The 16,018-nt window shown below is 48.0% G+C and overlaps 1 protein-coding gene and 1 long non-coding RNA gene across 4 annotated transcripts in view; one reads left to right on the top strand and one right to left on the bottom strand.

Moving 5' to 3' along the window:
- The window catches only part of CEACAM1 (CEA cell adhesion molecule 1), an 88,224-nt gene that overhangs the window by 24,558 nt on the left and 47,648 nt on the right, over nucleotides 1–16,018 (top strand). The window lies entirely within an intron of this gene.
- The window catches only part of LOC106994780 (uncharacterized), a 28,408-nt gene continuing 25,509 nt past the window's right edge, over nucleotides 13,120–16,018 (bottom strand). For all 3 annotated transcript variants that reach the window (XR_013410744.1, XR_013410745.1, XR_013410743.1), the window contains 2 exons: nucleotides 15,276–15,321; nucleotides 13,120–13,593 (listed from right to left, as the gene is read on the bottom strand). This is a non-coding gene — a long non-coding RNA (uncharacterized LOC106994780). The remainder of the gene's footprint in view (nucleotides 13,594–15,275; nucleotides 15,322–16,018) is intronic.

Below are 16,018 nucleotides of genomic sequence, written 5' to 3'. Positions count from 1 at the left end.
CTAATAAAAAGAGAAGGCAGGGCTGGGCATGGTGGCTCACACTTGTAATCCCAGCGTTTGGGGAGGCCAAAATGGCTAGATCACTTGAGCCCAGGAGTTCGAGACCAGCCTGGGCAATATGGTGAAACCCCATCTCTACAAAAACAGACAAACAAATAAACAAAACAAAAAATGAGCTGGGCATGATGGCATGTGCTTGTGGTCCCAACTAATCAGGAGGCTGATATGGGAGGATCACTTGAGCCCAGGAGGTGAAGGTTGAGGTGAGCTGTACTCCACTACACTCCAGCCTGGGTGTCAGAGTGAGACTCTGTTGAGAGAGAGAGAGAGAGAGAGAGAGAGAGAGAGAGAGAGAGAGAGAGAGAGAAAGAGAGAAGGCAGGACACTAAGTGAAGTGACCAGCCCTCCTGGCCTATTTTCTCTCCAGATATCAGAAACCCTGGCTTCAGTAATAGTGCACACCCATATATTTTATTTTCATAAGCCTGACATGAGCTCCTAATTGCCACTGATAGGGACAGAATTATGAATCATGTGATCCAAATATACAACCACAAGTGCAAAGATGCACACTTCCACATAGAGTTGAATGAACAATTCATAGACTCCAGATTGAAAGTACATGACCTCCCTTAAACAAACCTGTCCTCCCCATTTGGTCCTTTGTCCTTAATCTCTTCTGAATCTGTTGTAAATTTTATGAAATAGGAAAGTGTACACATCTCCTGCCACCAAGTTGTTTAAGTTAGAAAATACTGTGGTCAGGCCGGGCACAGTGGCTCACACCTGTAATCCCAGCATTTTGGGAGGCCGAGGAGGGTGAATCACCTGAGCTCAAGACCAGCCTGACCAACATGGAGAAACCCCATTGCTATTAAAAACACAAAATTACCCAGGCGTGGTGGTGCATGCCCGTAATCTCAGCTACTCAGGAGGCTGAGGCAGAAGAATCGCTTGAACCCAGGAGGCAGAAGTTGCAGTGAGCCGACATGGTGCCATTGTACTCCAGCCTGGGCAACAAGAGTGAAATTCTGTCTCAAAAAAAAAAAAAGAAAAGAAAAGAATGTGGTAAACTTCCTTAAAGTTATTATCTTAGGGTTTCCATAAAGGGATATCATCAATCACCTCCTCGGAGGGGCCATCTGATAAGATGAAAAAAGAAAACGCCAATTCAACCAAAACCCAGAGTCAGGAAGGAACCTGACAAGAGCAATCCCTAGGGTATTCACATGCCTGCCAGGGTCTGGTGCTGCTGGTGCAGGAGGAACTGCTGCTGGCAATAGCTGGAAAAAAAAAAAAAAAAGAGACGGCAGCTCTAACACTCAGGGGGTAGTAAGAAAAGAACTCACTCAATTAGCCTTCAATTCTCACACAGCCAATACCCTTCCAGCCTCCCTACAGGGTCTCACTGGGAGGACTGGCACATAATTAAATGCCAATACATGGGCGAAACAATCTATAGAAGGGTAGGATCAACTGGGTCAGAAATGCTCATAAGGCCGGGCATGGTGGCTCACGCCTGTAATCCTAGCACTCTGGGAGGCCAAGGCAGGCAGATCACTTGAGGTCAGGAGTTCGAGACCATCCTGACTAACAAAGTGAAACCCCATCTCTACTAAAATACAAAAAAAAAAAAACTTAGCTGGGCATGGTGGCACACACCTGTAATCCCAGCTACTCGGGAGGCTGAGGCAGGAGAACTGTTTGAACCCAGGAGGCAGAGGTTGCAGTGAGCCGAGATTGTGCCATTGCACTCCAGCCTGGGCAACAGAGTGAGACTCCTTCAAAAAAGAAAGAGAGAAAGAAAGAGAGAAAGAGAGAGAGAGAGAGACAAAGAAAGAAAGAGAAAGAAAGAAAGAAGAGAGAAAGAAAGAAAGGAAGAAAGAGAAAGAAAGAAAGAAAGAAAGAAAGAAAGAAAGAAAGAAAGAAAGAAAGAAAGAAAGAAAGAAAGAAAGAAAGAAAAAGAAAGGAAGGAAGGAAGGAAGGAAGGAAGGAAGGAAGGAAGGAAGGAAGGAAGGAAGGAAGGAAGGAAGGAAGGAAGAAAGAAAGGAAGGAAGGAAGAAAAAGAAATGCTCACAAAAGAGACAGGGTTCAGGTTAGGCCTTGAATGGTTCAGCCTTAGGAAAGTGGAGACATGGAGAAACATAAGCCAGGGAACCAGATGTCAGGCACCACTGTAGATGCTAGGGTTTTTTTGTTTTTGTTTTTGTTTTAATTATACTTTAAGTTCCGGAGTACATGTGCACAATGTGCAGGTTTGTTACTTATGTATACATGTGCCATGTTGGTGTGCTGCACCCATTAACTCGTCATTTACATTTGGTGTATGTCTTAGTGCTATCCCTCCCCCCTTCCCCCACCCCACGACAGGCCCTGGTGTGTGATGTTCCCCACCCTGCGTAGATGCTAGTTTTAAAGAGGGCCCGAGGAATGAGAGTAGGCTTGCAGATGTTATTTTATTTACTCTCTCAATCAATACTTGAAATTATTTCAGAGGAGGATGCTCATCCTCAGAAAGGGGAAGTAACTTGTCAAGGTCGGTGGTGGATATGGGATTAGAAACTTGGTGAGGCTAACAGCAGAGACCGTGTAACCACCACTACCACTGAGAGACCTGAACGAAGTATGTGTAGAGAACAGGAAGGAGCAGGGGGAGCCAGAGCACAAACAGTCAGTTAAAAACACAGGGAAGTTATGTAAGCTTGCTAAAGGGGGAATCACACGTTGTAGAGGCATGAACAGTAGATATAGAGGTTCAAACTTGATCTTGTGATTATAGAAGAACCCCTGAAGGTTTTGAGCAAGGGCAGAATCAGTCAAAGTGAAACCTTAAGCCAAGATCAGTGGGTGGTGGAAACGGGGTTCTGGGCTCCTAAGGTAAAGAGATACCACCAACAACAGTGTAGGGGGCCACGTGATGCATGGAACAAGAATTGGACGGAGAAGCTGAAGTCCTGGGCTTAAATGCAAAAAGTCATGCAGTGAGGGCATGGCTATGGAAGGTAAGTTATATTCTCTCTCTGTAGTTTGGTCTCTCTTCAGCCATAAATCACATGCAATGAGAATTAATATCTAAATGACCCTCAAACCTTGCTACTCAAAGTGTGGTCCACCAACCAGCAGCAACGACATCATCCAAAACTCCTTAGAAACTGAGAATCTCAGGCCCCACCAGAAGAATCAGAACCTGTATTTAATCAAGATCTTCGGGTGATCCATGAACACATTAAGATTTGTGAAGCACTTCTCTCCAGTGTCTTCCACTTCTAAAATGCAACTATTTCATACTCATCTCAACTATGTAACCTCACAAGAGAAAAATAATAATGAGGTTTACCTTTCACCTCATTCGTGACATTTTCTTAATCCTAAAAGCCTCTTAGGCTTGCCCACATTCTGGTAGAGGTTTTAGAAAACACCAGAAAGGACCAGGCGCAGTGGCTTACATCTGTCATCCCAGCACTTTGGGGGGCTGAGGTGCGCGGATCACGAGGTCAGGAGATCCAGACCATCCTGGCTCACACGGTGAAACCCCGTCTCTACTAAAAATACAAAAAGTTAGGTGGGCGTGGTGGCAGGCGCCTGTAGTCCCAGCTACTCGGGAGGATGAGGCAGGAGACTCGCCTGAACGTGGGAGGCGGAGCTTTCAGTGAGCCGAGATCGCGCCACTGCACTCCAGCCTGGGCGATGGAGCGAGACTCCCTCTTGGAGGAAAAAAAAGAAACAAGAAGAAGAAAAGAACAGAGAGTCGGCACTGCCACCTTGTGGCCATTATCAGTTAATGCACCTAACTCCTGGGGTAAAGGAGGGGATAGGGCTGGCCGGGGTAGGAACAGAGGTAGTTGGTGAAGTCCAAGTCACAGACTGGATAAGACAATCACAGCTGCCCACATGACTGAAAGTAACTGTCATAGAGAGCTCAGCCTGCATCACTGAGCAATGTCTCACTGCAAAGGACACGTTTTATAATACTTAATATGTGATATCAGTGGGAAACCACATTCCAAGCCAAGCTCTGCCCTTGTTACCTTAAAAATCATTGAGAGGTATTTTCAGACACCCCCATCCCTGGCTTGAATTCTGCCAGTAAACTTGTAATTTTCCAAGGAAACTTCCTTTACTGTGACAGTTCTTTTTCATCTTGAGTCAAAATGTATCTGATTCACACTCACCAATCCTCATCCTACTCTCCACAGGCTGAAATAAGTTTAACACCTTTTCATACAACCAGCCTTCAAATATGCGTAAACTACCCCCATGTGCCACCCACCCCATCTTTCCTTGGCCTCCTGCCATAAGGGGTCACGTGAAGCCCCACACCCTCTGCTCATTTACCCATGAGCAAGTGAAATGCAGCAATCACAGCAGACACTCCGAATCATAGGGGTATTCCCCAGAGCAGCAGAGCCACAGGACCCCCAATCCCATCCTGGCACCTCCTAGAAGCCAAACCCCATATCAGCTGATCTGGGGACACTGACTTTTCCTGCTTCTGCTGCTGCTCAGTCATCCCACGTCTGTGCAGATGTCTACTTTTTATTCAGTTTTATTTTGTAAGAAATATTTATCAGAGCCTGCTGTGCACTGTCACTGGAGAGACAAAGGTGAATCACACCCGGTCCCTGCCTCACAGAGCTCCAGGCTGTGGACGGAACCCACTCAAAGCCAGACCATTACCATTCAGTGAGAAACACCGTGACAGATATCAGCACAGGCTTCTCTGACCCACCTCACCAATGCCCTGTGAAAAATCTTCCACTGGCCGGGCGCAATGGCTCACCCCTGTAATCCCAGCACTTTGGGAGGCCAAGGCAGGTGGATCACGAGGTCAGGAGATCGAGACCATCCTGGCTAATACGGTGAAACCCCATCTCTACTAAAAATACAAAAAATCAGCCGGGAGTAGTGGCAGGCGCCTGTAGTCCCAGCTACTTGGGAGGCTGAGGCAGGAGAATGGCGTGAACCTGGGAGGAAGAGCTTGCAGTGAGCTGAGATTGCCCCACTGTACTCCAGCCTGGGTGACAGAGCGAGACTCCGTCTCAAAAAAAAAAAAAAAAAAAAAAAAAAAATTCACTCCTGGTTTTCTGAGATCAATTTTCCTCATTTCAAGCTCAACCTGAAAAAGAGAATACAAATGTCCCCAATGGTCCTTTGTGCAGTCACAGCTGGACCCAGCATATCCTCCTGGCTAATCCAGGGTGCTCAGGGCTCCCACTTCACTCAGAACGTCCTCTTTCCTATGGGAGCTCACCACGTCTGTACCTCAGCAGCCAGGTAGCTGCACACTAACAGAAAATCCAGCAAGTCAGGAAACTTGCTTTACTCCTATAACTTTGAGGCTAGTGACCTTGTGACATTGAACTAATCCTGTAACTTCCCTGCACTTTAATTTCCACGTCTGTAAAGTGGGGCAGGTGGATTCGGTCACCCTAGGTGCAGCTGTATAGTGAGAGCTCCTCAGAGACAGCAGCACACCTGATCTCAGCATCCACCGTCTGGCAAATACCAGGCACACACTAGGCGCTCAAAGCCTCACTGAAGATATGTGTGAATAAATGACTATATGAGAGCCATATGGATCATGGACAAAGTCAACAAATATTTTTGAACGTCTACCAAGTACATTGTAGAATAGGGAAATAAGTAACCCAGGCAGAGTGGTGTTTTCTCCCAACTTCCCCTTACCTCCTTCCTGGGGAAGGAAGGGCCTCTGTACATCAGAGAGATTCTTGATACAAATAATGTTCTTGAAATGCGTTATAAGAAGTTGTCATGTTAACAAGAGGAAAGTCCATTTGTTTTAGAGGTATTTTAATCAATGGATCTGAAGGACCCGAAGCCCCCAGTGATGAGACACAGGATGTGACACCCACCCCAAGTGCATGGAGAGGAAACCAGATGGAGTGAACTGACAGGGAGCAGGACCTGGGAGAACAGAGGGGTAAAGAGACTTAGGCACTGGGAGGGAGGTCTGAGGAGGAGCTCCCGGCCCCCATGGTGGCCTCCGTATGGACTGATGAGAACTCAGCAGCGTAAGTAAAGTGGCCGCACCAGGCTCTGTGCATACATGGAATCGTTTTCCAGTAAGATTTTCTTTCTGCTCATAAGCTGCACTTTCACATATTTTCTAAGACATAGGCTGCACTTTTGCATATTTTATAACACATCAGGCCCAGTTAACAGGTTACAAAATGATCATTCCATTCAACAGTCAATTATAGAATACTCCCAAAGTGCCAGGCTCTATGAGTTCAGGGAATACAAAAATGAACACAAACAGCCCCTACCCTCAATGATCTCCATACAAAGAGCTCCAGAGAGCGCCTCTCCTACAACACACCACTGCTCCACGCAGCCGTTCTCTTTGCCCTCCACCAACCCAAATCCTACCCCACCCTGTGAGGCCAGCTCAAGTTCCACCCACCCAACTCAGAGTCCCCTGTCCACTTCTGCCACTTTGAGAGATGGCTGCACTCATATCTCTAGGCTTTAGGAAGTGGATGTCATCTCCCTCATTAGACTTGAGCCTCCTGAAGGCAGAGATTATTTTTAGAATTTTCCAGAAAGAAGTCACATCAGTGGTTTGCATGAGACCAAGCTTAGGCCCTGCCTGACCCTTTGACTCACACAGGCTCCACTGCCTAGCATAGTCCCTGGCCCCTGCAGGTGCTTTATAAATCCTGCCATAGCAGAGTCCACAACCAACTCTGTGACAAGGCAACAGGCTGGGAGAATCTGAAAACACAGACAGAAGAATTGTCAAACAAAAATCAAAGGGCTTTGACTCATGGCTTGCTTCTTCCCTCCTCTCAGGGAAACAAAGTCACTCCACCTGTTCTCACTCCTGCCTCATTCCAGGCCCCTTCATATTCCACGATGATCCTTGCCTACAAATAACAGTTACTGTGGTGTTAGCCAAATAGTGATTTTCTATTTCCATCACTCCTTCTACATTTATTAGCTGGAATTCTGCTACAAGAAAAAGCTACTTCTGTTCCCTCATTTATTTATTTATTCAATTATTTATTTATATCAGCATGGACTCATGGGTTTTTATGAATTGGAATCCATTACTATCGTTATTTATTATGTTGTTCATATTGTCCCAAAATTGACCATTGAGAGCTCCTTGGAAATCTTTCGACACATCCCCATCATTTTTCGTGTAGTTCCTTACTTTCGGGCCCCACAAGAAGCTCCAGGTTCCTCTATGCTTTCCTGATCCAGCCCTGGAATCAGTTATTTCTCCAGGGAGCCCTGGTTTCTTTCATGGGAGAAGGATGTTTACAGACCGTCAGCACTGATAGACCCATGGTCAGTAGGTGCTGGTGCTTCTGTGCCCCCTAGTGGTCAGATCTGGGAAATACACACTCACACTAGTTGTTACCCACATTGTACAAATTAGGTAAATGAGGCACAGAAAAGGTAGGCAACTTGACCAAAATCACAGAGCAAACAGGTAGTGAAACTGTGACATGAAAATAATGACAGATGCGCCACAAGTCCTAACGAGCAAAAAAGTAACTTTATCACATATGCACGTCAGCAGAAATCCACAAGCCCAATATTCCAGATACTCTCTTTGGAAAATAACCAGAATTCCACAGCAATAACCACAATGATAACCATCATGTACTCAACACCCGCCTGGGCACTGGGCTCCCACAGCAGCTCACTTATTCCCAACAACTCTGCGAGGAGGATTTTACCATCCTCCTTTTACAAATCAGGGAATCGAGGATCACAGAAGCCAAGTGACTTGTCCAAGTTGACACAGTTAAGTGACAGAGTCAGTAGTTGACCCCAGGCCTATCTGGATATAAAGTCCATGTTTATGCCACTGTATCAGCATTTCCCAAAACTGATTTTAGGTGAAAGTTAAATAAGCTGTTTTTTTAATTTTAATACTCATGTGTTTATTTTAATGCATGTTAGAAAAACATTTAAGCACATATAAAATCTATAATTTCATGGACAATATTGCGTTAAGACAAGGATGTTTTGTCTCCAACTCCTGGCCTCAGCCATCCTCCCAGCTCGGTCTCTCGAGTAGCTGGGATCACAGGTATGAGCCACCGTGCCCTGCTAAAACAAGGATGTTTTGTAAACTACATTTATTTAGAAAAAAATATACTATGGGCCGGCTGCAGTGGCTCATGTCTGTAACCCCAGCACTTTGGGAGACCGAGGTGGGCGGATCACCTGAAGTCAGGAGTTGGAGACCAGCCTGGCCAACACAGTGAAACCCTGTCTCTACTAAAAATACAAAAAAAATAGCTGGGTGTGGTGGCGCATGCCTGTAATCCCAGCTACTCGGGAGGCTGAGGCAGGAGAATCGCTGGAATCCGGGAGGCAGAGGTTGCGTTGAGCTCAGATCACGCCACTGCACTCCAGCCTGGGCAACAAGAGCAAAATCCCATCTCCCAAAAAAAACAAAAATAGTATGAAGCAAATAATAATAAATGTGGTGCAAGCTGTAGAGAAAATCATAAAAGCAATCTAGAAATGTCTGGGGTCTGGATGACATAATACTACAGCACCGTGCAGCTTCATTCTCAGTTACTTCCAGGAAATTAGGGTCACATAGCGCTGCAGAAAGAACAAGTAAGAATCTTAGACCCGGGCTTTAGCTCTAGATGTGTCCATTTCTAGGACCCCAGACATCTTTGTGACCTCCTTGCTGGGAGGAAATCCAACCTTCCCAGACATTTAAGAACACTAAGAAGACCCTGAATACACAGAGGGGTTTCCGTGTCAGAGAGAAAATAACACCAGGTTTGGGGACCCCAGGGACTCTCTCTGTGATGCTGATAGACCCAAGGCCAAGACACAGCAGAGATCAGTGCTGGGGAGGGTGGGTTGTCCTGTTAAGGGACAGGCGTCCAAATAAACCCTGCTTCTCAAAGCATAGTCTGGGGAATTTAAATGAAGACAGAAAGGAAAAAGGAAGGATGGACTAGGAGGCAGGACTGAGAGGGGAGGGGGCAGAGAGGCTTCCTGGGCAGAGTCCACCCCCATCCATGACCCTGGGAAGTGCTCCTGCCCTGGGAGGACACTCAGCACACAGGGAGGAAGGACAGCAGAGTCATAGTCACAGCAGCCCTGACAAGAGCGTTCCTGGAGCTCAGGCTCTTCCCTCAGCCCTCCCTGCAGAGAGCGCATCCCCTGGCAGGGGCTCCTTCTCACAGGTGAGGGGAGGACTCCTTGGGAGTGGGAGGGAGGAGGGAGCACAGAGACTGACTGGGATCTCCTGGGGAGGATGGGACTCTGAGGGGGGACAGAGGGTTTCTGTTGGAGCCTCAGAGGAGAGGACACCAGAGAGGGACAGGGGTCACACCAGGAAAATCTCAATGATCTGAAGCTGTTAATGGAGAAACAATCTCCATTGTTAACATACTGCAAGTGAATCATCACTGATGAATAAATTCTGAAAACTGACGACAATAAAATCTTATGTCAGGGTAACACTCCAGAAAAAAACAGAACCAGGGCTACTAAACACTGTCCTTACCCATGAACCTCAGAAATTGGCAAATAAATCCCAGGAGGTGGGGGCCCCTGGGAATGCTCATGAACTCATCCACAGGAGTGTGCAGCCTGTCCCAGGCACTGGGGTGCAACCAAGATCACACAAGTCCTTGCCTTCACAGAGCTCACGATCTCATGGGGAGGAAGACAGACACCCAAAGAGATCTAGAATGTGAGGTCAAGTGCTGATAAGAGCCCTGGAGGGAACAGAGCAGGGAAAGGTCAGAAAGGGAAGAAACAGGGTCTCTAGAGGAGGTGTCAGGGGAAGGGTCTCCCAAGGATGCCCTGATGTGAGCAGGATCTGAGGGCAGTAAGGGGTGGGGGCCTGTGCAGACTCCTGGGGAAGAGGATTCCAAACTGAGAAGTGCCAAGGTCAGAGGTGCTGAGGGAATGGGGGTTACGCTGCTGACCTTGACTCAGCAGGACCCACGCGTGCACATGCACATGCACACACTGTCTGTCTGTCTGTCTGTCTGTCTCTCTCTCTCTCTCTCTTTCTCTCCAGGGCTGGGGGGGTGAAGAAACCTCCTCAGAACCCAAAGCCCCATCTTTCCATCCAAATACATAGGTCCCAATATTGACTGATGCTTTCTCCCCCATCTTAGCCTCACTTTTAACTTTCTGGAACCCACCAACTACTGCCAGGCTCACTATTGAAGCCATGCTGTCCAATGCCACAGAGCGGAAGGAGGTTCTTCTATTCACTCACAATCTGCCCCAGGATCTTATTGGTACAAAGGGGAAAGGGTGGAGACCAAACACCATATTACAGGATATGTAATAGGAACTCTAATAACTACCCCCAGGGTCTGCACACAGCATTCAAGAGACAATATACCCCAATGCATCCCTGCTGATCCAGAATGTCACCCAGGACACAGGATTCTACACCCTATATGCCATAAAGATGAAGAGGAAGTATCTGACCAGTTCCATGTATATTGTGATTTTCCCACAGCCTCTGACTATTGGGGGTCAGTTCTACTTCACATACATGGGATTGTCAGGCCTGGGCTGTGCCTGTGTCCCCTTCTGCATTATGTCCTACGTTGGGGTTTGAACATTTACTGCAGGACACATACAAGGTACACAAACTTCAACAGATCAGAATTCCTTTCCTGTATCCAGACCCTGCAGACATTCACTGCAGAGGAAGGACAGTCTGATGGGGGGAACTCAGCAGGGGGAGATCAGTCTCAGCCAAGCACCCCATGCCCTCCCCATGGACATGACCTTGAGAAGACCCTGGAGAACTAAGTCAGGGTCTGGCCTGAGGGGTCTATGGAATCCTGTGGAGCTTTGGGGAGCCTATGCCAGGGCTGGGTTGTTGCCTCCTGGGCAGGGCTGACTGGGAGCAACAATTTACCAGCTCTCCAGGCAGTGGCTCCTGGAGCTGGTCACTAGTCAGGGCTCAGCCCCCAGGCCCTCATCTGGGCAAGGACAGAGCCTCAACCTTCACCTGAGACTCAGCATGTATGAGTCCATTGCCCTGGGGGACTTAGGTGACTCCATTGGAAGTTCAGTGTCCCTAGGGAGAGGAACAAAGAAGAGAGGATATGCCCAGCAGCTCCTCCTCCACCTGAAATCAGGTCCAGGGCCCTTTCTCTTAGAGGCAAATAAGCATATGTAAAAAGTAAAGTAGAGATTCCTCTTCAAAGACTTTCCTCCCTGTCTAATTAGGAATAAATAGCAACTTCTCTTAGAAGCAAAATTTACTCAAAGACGTGTGCTAATATTCTTAAATATCTGCTAGCTGTAATTAAAAAAAAAAATCAATGTATGTTATGTTCTTAGCTCCCACAATTTAGACTAAATATTTGCCCTGGCATGCTTATACTGGTCCAAGCAAGCATTAGGTCATAGCCTGTTCCTCTTCCTTATATGAAGATGTTTTTACCTTTCTCAGCATTCCACAAGTTACTTCCTCCTTGCTTTGTTCTCTGCCTTTGCCTCTTTTAAAAAGTTCTAAGTTGCTAGCCCATCAGGACAGACACAGAATGGGAGGTCCCATTCCAGCCAATGGAAACCGGACACAGCAGTAAGGTAGACACATCAAATTATAAATGACCCTGTCTCCCTTGTTCGGTGTACTCTCGTGGCAAAACTGCTGGCGAGTGTACCCTTTCTGCAGAAAATATAAAAATGGCCTTGCTGAGAAAATTAAATTTATGTTCAAGTGCTATTTCTTTATGGCACCAGGGAACAAGCATTGCAAACACATACATGTTGTTCATCTGGGCAGCTGCCCTATGCACAGCTGAGGTCAAGTAATTGTAAACATTTTGAGGTTAATTCATAAACAACCTTGTAGCCAAATAACATTTATCTTATTTATTGAAAGGAAACTGAGGCCCAGGGAGACAGTCACTGACTAGGGTCACACTGATATGGCTCTGGTGACTGGAGCAATACCAGGATCCTTGGTCTTATGCCAATTTAGATAAAACAACACAGAACATGTGGAGCAAAGAGTTTAATAGGCAAAAAAAGAAGGAAAAAGTTCCCCCATACAGGGACAGAAGGAGGGGGGTTCCAAGCAAAGAGAGGAAACCCCAAGTGTAGCAGAAAACAGCCAGTGATATGAGGAGGCCAGAGGAGGTGGTGTCTGATTTGCACAGGGCTCAGAGGATTGGTTTGACCAGGCATGTCACTCATGTAGCCTGAGAAGAAACTGGCCCTCCCACCCTAGTCTTTTAATATACAAATGCAGGGTGTCTTGACGTTCTACACATGTGGGGATATGTGGGCGTGGCCATGTTGCCAGGCACATATGGTAGCAAGGGCAAGAAGAGGGCGGGAATCACCATATTTGGGTGGACCCAGTTTCCAATGGCCTTCATTTGCATATCAAAGCTTGCCAGCCAGTCTCTAAAAGCTGAGGCTTTTCTGCTAGACAAGAAACATTTCTGGAACTGCTTTAAAAGAAACAAAAACTGGCCGGGTGGTGGCTCACGCCTGTAATCCCAACACTTTGGGAGGCCGAGGTGGGTGGATCACCTGACATCAGGAGTTGGAGACTAGCCTGGCCAACATGGTGAAACTCCGTCTCTACTAAACATACAAAAATTAGCCGGGCGTGATGGTGTGCGCCTGTAATCCCAGCTACTCAGGAGGCTGGGCAGGAGAATCGCTTGAACCTGGGAGACAGGTTGCAGTGAGCTGAAACCATGCCACTGCACTCCAGCCTGGGCAACAGAGCAAGACTCCGTCTCAAAAAAAGGAAAAGAAAAACTTCCCAAGGACCTCCTTTCCTCTCTAGCTCCCTAAAATAATTTCTTAATAATTCCTATAACAACACAGTCCATAGCTGGCAGATTAGAGTCAGGCGAGGTCTGTCTGCAGCCATAGCCCCTTCCTCTCCTCCACTGGGGCTGTGTGAGGCTGCTTGTTATTAGGCATCTGCAGACCTGAGACCAGTCATGGGTTCATCTCCCTTCATCTTGGGCATCCACAGTGCAGGGGCGGAGAGTCTGATCTGAGGAATGAGGAGCAAAAGGAGAATTCATCAGTTTTTACCTGGAACTAAATCCCTTGTGTCAACTATCAGGGTCAGTGTTATGCGTGTCCGTGTGAAGAGACCACCAGATAGGCTTTGTGTGAGCAGTGAGGCTGTTTATTCACTTGGGTGCAAGTGGGCTCAATCCAAAAAAGGAGTCAGCAAAGGGAGATAGGGGTGGGGCAGTTTTACAGGATTTGGGTAGGTAGTGGAAAATTACAGTTAAAGGTGGTTTTCTCTTGTGGGCAGGGGCAGGGTCACAAGGTGCATAGTGGAGAGATCATGAGACTCATTGTCTAGCAGGGGGAATGTCACAAGGTCAATTGATTAGTTAGGGTGGGGCAGGAACAAATCACAACGGTGGAATGTCATCAGTTAAGGCAGGAATTGGCTGTTTCACTTCTTTTGTGGTTCTTCAGTTGTTCCAAGCCATCTGGATGTATATGTGCAGGTCACAGGGGTTATGATGGCTTAGCTTGGGCTCAGAGGCCTGACAGTCAGTGCCGGGAACATTCCAGGTGTTTGACCTTGAGCAAGACACTCAACCTCCTAGGCCTCAGTTTCCTCACCTGTAGAATTTTAACAAACACTTGGATCTCAGGGTGGTTGTGAGGATGTTTATTCAATGATTAATGTAATTAAAGCCCTTAACAGAGTAGTGCACAGAGCCAGGGCTCAATCAGTGCTATCAACTAGTATTATTTTTTTATGAACTTTGTTATTAGCTAAGTCAAGGAGACCTTGGTTAAAATTTGGTTGTATCATGTACGAGTTCTGTCACCTTCCTTGACTTACTGAGGCACTGTAAGTCTCAGATGCTAACTCTGCAGCTGGGGGTGATGCCCCTTCCCTCAAGGTGATGCGAGGATGAGATGAGCTGTACGTAGGTTGGTGCCCACTGGGCCTGGCACATGGAAGGCCCCTGAAAACAGTCAAAGAGCATCATCCCCACTCATCAGCATTGAGTGGACAGCAAGGGCTAGCTCTGTATGACAATCATGGAATGGAAAAAAAGAAACAGAGGGAAGACCGGGCACTGTGGCTCACGCCTGTAATCCCAGCACTTTGGGAGGCCGAGGTAGACAGATCGCCTGAGGTCAGGAATTCGAGACCAGCCTGGCCAACATGGTGAAACTCCGTCTGTACTAAAAATACAAAAATTAGCCTGGCATGGTGGCACATGCTTGTAATCCCAATTACGAGGGAGGCTGAGACAGGAGAACCGTTTGAACTCAGGAGATGGAGGTTTCAGTGAGCAGGAGATCGCACCACTCTACTCCAGCCTGGACGAGACTCCGTCTAAAAAACAAAAAGAAAAGGCCAGGTGGGGTGACTCACACCTGTAATCTCAGCACTTTAGAAGGCCGAGGTGGGTGGATCAAGAGGTCAAGAGATCGAGATCATCCTGGCCAACATGGTGAAACCCCGTCTCTACTTAAAATACAAAAATTAGCCTGGCATGGTGGCACACACCTGTAATCCCAGCTACTCAGGAGGCTGAGGCAGTAGAATCACTTGAACCTGGGAGGTGGAGGTTGTAGTGAGCCGAGATCACACCACTGCACTCCAGCCTGGCGACAGAGCAAGGCTCCGTCTCAAAAAAAAGAAAAAGAAAAAGAAAAAAGAAAAAAAAAATACAGAGGGAAGAGGTGTGAAGTGAGAGGAAGAAGGGGATTTAAAGGCACAGGAGCAGGGCGAGGTGCAGGCACCTGGGGGAGAATGTAGGAGTCGGTGCATCCCAGTATTTCAAGCCTGAGACACAGAAAATGTCTCAGGCTTGAAAACTGCAGAGAGCAAGGGAGTCAGCTATGAGGACATCACAAGAGATCGCACTCAAGCCCCTGCCCTGCAAGGCCCCTCATGGTTCCCCCTGGAACAGACTTGGGCTTCATCCCCTTTGCCTTCCCCTTTCTGCAGAAAAAAATGCCCCAGGCCTTCCTGTGGGGGCCATCGCCGGCATTGTGACCAGGGTTCTGGTTGGGGTGGCACCGGTGGCTGCCCTGGCATGTTTCCTGCTCCTCGCCAGGACTGGAAGTTACTACAGCTTTTCCCCAGCCTCCCTCCCACCTCCCAGTCTGACCCCAGGCCAGGAGGAAGAAGACCCCACCCAGTATTCAGGGCCAGGCTCTCTGAGCCCTCCCCAAGAGATCCTTCCCTCTCATTCCACAGCTCCTCCCTCACCAGCTGCTGACCCTGGGCTGCTTCCTCAACAGCTTCCTCCTCTGTGAATTCAGCCCAGTTAAGGTCTCACCTCTGGGTGTGGTCCTCGTTCCCTCACACAGCAAAGCCACAGCTGCCTGGAGGAAGGGAGTGGGGGAGGGGTGCTCAGTACCCGGTACCTCTTGCTGTTCATTGAATCCACCCACCAAGTGAGGAGGGATTTGCAGGCTCGGGGTCTGAGGGGGAGTCCTGGGCATAGTCACACAGTGAAGGGTGTAACAGCTTGGACACGCTGGGTGGGGTCAGTGCCCCCATGGCTAATGCAGTTCCTGAGGCCCCTGAGCTGTGAGACAAGAGAATCTGGGCTCCAGGATGGCATGTTCTGGAATGTCCTTTATGTCTCTTGCTAAGAGGTAGAGAGAGAAGACAAGGCTATTGTCCCATTTCAGCATCACCAGCCCTGAGTGCAGGGTCTGGCCACAGCAGGGACACTGAGTTCCGGGAGAATCCAAGACACTTGCGGTCCCCTCAGTGTCCTAAACCTGTGCCTGGCCCTGCTTCCCCTCTGGGGCCTTAACCCTTCCTCTCAGCAAACCCCCACGATCTGGTTCCTTCCCTGGGCCCTCAGTTGCTTTCCTGCATCCCTGGGTCAATGTTCTCCCAGCCCAGCATCAACCTGAGGGTCCTTCCCCTCTGGTCAGGACAGATGTGGCTTTGTAAGGTCTTCAACCCCCTTACCTGGCTCAGCTCCTGCTACAGAACCCATGGAGAAAGGAGATCCCCATGCCCCTCTTTGGAAACAGGGTCCCCTCTTCATCCCCTGTTCTAACTCCA

Source organism: Macaca mulatta, chromosome 19, assembly GCF_049350105.2.
Source record: "Macaca mulatta isolate MMU2019108-1 chromosome 19, T2T-MMU8v2.0, whole genome shotgun sequence".
Taxonomy (NCBI): Eukaryota; Metazoa; Chordata; class Mammalia; order Primates; family Cercopithecidae; genus Macaca; species Macaca mulatta.
The sequence above is the reverse complement of the archived record's forward strand: the minus strand, read 5'-3'. Positions and strand labels throughout refer to the sequence as shown.